The sequence below is a fragment of the Rosa rugosa genome, chromosome 5 (assembly GCF_958449725.1).
Source record: "Rosa rugosa chromosome 5, drRosRugo1.1, whole genome shotgun sequence".
NCBI classification, from domain to species: Eukaryota; Viridiplantae; Streptophyta; class Magnoliopsida; order Rosales; family Rosaceae; genus Rosa; species Rosa rugosa.
The window spans coordinates 11,337,344-11,340,560 of NC_084824.1; positions in this window are offsets into that span (position 1 = coordinate 11,337,344).

A 3,217-nucleotide genomic window follows, 5' to 3' on the forward strand; every position below is an offset into this window, starting at 1 on the left:
GGCGACTGAAAGTCCTATTGGGGGGCAATAGGCGTCTATTGGGGGGCAATACATGGCTGATAGTCGTCTATTGGGGGGCAATAGACGTCTATTAGGGGGCAATAGGCCAAAAGTTCTATTGGGGGGCAATAGACGTCTATTGGGGGGCAATACATGGTTGATAGACGTCTATTGGGGGACAATAGAGGTCTATTGCCCCTTATTGGTGGGCAATAGATGTCTATTGGGGTAATAAACATTTCCGGTGAGGTTTTTTGAAAGGTCCGATGGGCGGCGGCCGGTGACCGGAATCCGGCGAAAGTTGGCCGGAATCCGGCGGCCGGTGACCGGATTCCGGCGAAGTCTCCTATGGTTTCTCTCTCTTCCATTTTCTCTCTCTCTCTCTAAGTAACAAAGGGTTGAGGGGTAAAATGGTATTAAAAAAAAATTAAAAACAAAAAAAAAATCTTAATGGGGTATTAGGGAAGACTCCCTTAGAGTGTATTGGGTAAGAGGGAATTAAAAAAACTTAATGGGGTAAGTGGGAAAAAAATCCCTAGAAATGGGGTAAATGGACAAAAACCCAAAATTAAATCACATGTTTTGTTCTCGTTTGACAGTAATTAAAAAAATGAAACCCACTTTTTCCTTCTTTTTTTTGTTTTGTCAAAACCACTGTTTAGTGTTTGCTAGCCAAGTCCTGTGTATACCAAAAGCATTGCTTTTGTCCTTGGTCTTTGCCTTCATTCACCAACAATTACATGGACTCCACTATCTCTCTCTCTCTCTCTCTCTCTCTCTCTGTTTTGAGGTGAAGAAGTGGAGCTTCTTTTGTATGGAATCTGTTAAACCGTCCATTTAGTAAAAAGCAAATTATGCCATTCATTGTTAACAATCTTTGTGTTTCCACAAAATCAGAAAGTCACAACAAGTATATTGTCTAGTATATACTTTGCTACATATGGTCGAAACCCAATTGAATTTGTATATTCACAGAGATAGATCTACAATCAAATAGAGTTGAGAAGGAAGGTTGCTTGATATAATAGCCTTGCTTTTTGCAAATCCACCATGCAGATCGTTTTCACCTAGTTAGGTTTAGGCTTAATTTGGAGTTTCGCCTTTTTCTTACGCCTTCTTATATTAGAGCACTATGTACTAATTAAGTAGTTCTTCCAAATAAAAAATCTGTGCTCTCTCTTCATATTACAAAATCATACATACAAACACCTAAAACGACAAATGAATATTCGGTCTTGCACCGTATGCATCTCTTTTCACAAAGTGTCATTCAAAACAAGTGCGAAGTGCCATATAGCTAGGCCTCACTACTCAATTATAAGGAGAAAAGCAAACCAGTACCCTAGCTAAGATGGTATTCTGGGCACTTTTACAGCGAGTCGATCGGTTTCTTTTGTAATGCCCAATTAACACCTTAGGTGGATAGCAAGTACTCTGTGATGATAATTAATCACTTCTCGAGCTTTCTGTTTAGATGTATGGAAATCACTGGTGACAACAGACGAATTACTAGTGATGAAAAAAAAAAAAAAAAAAAAAAAAAGAGTTACCGTGCAATGATTAATACTAAACCCAGAAAAAATAAAGCGAAAGATGCAAAGTGAATCTCAGATTAAACAATCTAACATACTATTTTAATATGTTATATGTTGACATGCGATCAATATATGACAAAGATAGACATTTGAGAAGGAGGATTGAGTTTATGAAAAAGAAAATGGAACGAGTGATTATGAGAAACAATATAGTTTTTGATTGTTTATTTTCATTATCTAGGCTGTTATATAACAAAAGATGGTTCGAGCGCATGTACGTCACAAACTGGATGTACAAGGACATCTCCAACATACTACTTATTTCAAAATAAATTTAATATTTAGCTAATTTTAGGCTAAAATTCTACTCTAGCAGAATACCTAAACAAAAGTTAAATTTAAATTTTGCTAAATTCTCTAGCTATATTTAGCTAGGATGAGAGAAAATTTAACTTAAACCTAAATTTAACTTGAAATTTAGGTATTCTGCTAGAGCATATCTCAATAACTAACTAGTTATGTTTCACTTTTAGCTATAAATATAATTATTATCGTTGGAGATGCTCTAAACCACCTATCTAGAAAGGCAAAAACCGCTAGCTAGCCCAGCTTACACAAGTCTTTGCTGATGCAAATTCTTTTGTGTTTCTTAGCTGAGAAGAGGAAACTTGAAAACCATCAACAACTTGAAAAAGGAAATGTGGAAAGCATACGGAGGCTGAAAAATAAAAGCACCCAATTGAACACATTCTCAACCTGCCTGTATGGCTTTTTGCAAAAGCAAACCTTCCCCCAATACATTATTCATAATAAAGTAGCATGAATCCCTTGAATCCCACAACAAAATATCCCACCACCTTCCCCCCCACCCCACCACTATATATACCTCATTGATTTCAGTTCTTTACGTTCAGTCAGATGTGAATCAAAACCTCATTGCCTAATTCAGTGATCTCCTCAATCGGCTCCTCTCAAAGGGTCAGAGATTCATTAATTTTTCAAATCTTTGATTAATTAATGGATCCCATTAAGGCTCAAAAGGTTCGAGCCAGCAAGCGCTACAAGAAGAGTGATTCGTTTTTCCAGAGTCTCATTCTTCATTCCCTCCTTGCGCTAGCTTGCAGTTTATTTTGTTCCTACTCTAACTCGTTTCCCAATTCTTTTTACACTATCAAACACCTCTTGTTTAATTCTCTTCCCAATACTTGGTCGTGGTTCGTTAACCCTAGCTGCCTGTTCGTGGTAGTCAATTTCATTGTGGTGTTCCTTATTGGAGAATCGAGGATCAGCGGCAAGCAATCCTCATCTCCGGCCGATCAGGTTTACGATGAGTATGTTGCGAGGACTCGAAGTCTTAGGGGACGTCCTTCCACGACAGTTCAAGAGATCAAGAAAGAAGAGAAGATCGTAGTGACAATGGATGGCCCGAAGGAGGACAATGCTAATGGGATTGAAGATCGCAAAGAAGTTGATGAAGTACCACTGAAAGAAGAGACTGATGGTCAGGATGAAGATTTCGAAGAGTGCGAGGAAAATGTTATCGAAAATGAAAAAAATGAAGAAGAAGAAGAGAAAGAAATGGAAGAAGAACACGAACAAGAAGAAGAGACAGAAATGGAAGAAGAACACGAACAACAAGAAGAACAAGAAAAAGAGGAGGAAGAGGACGCTGCAGGGATACC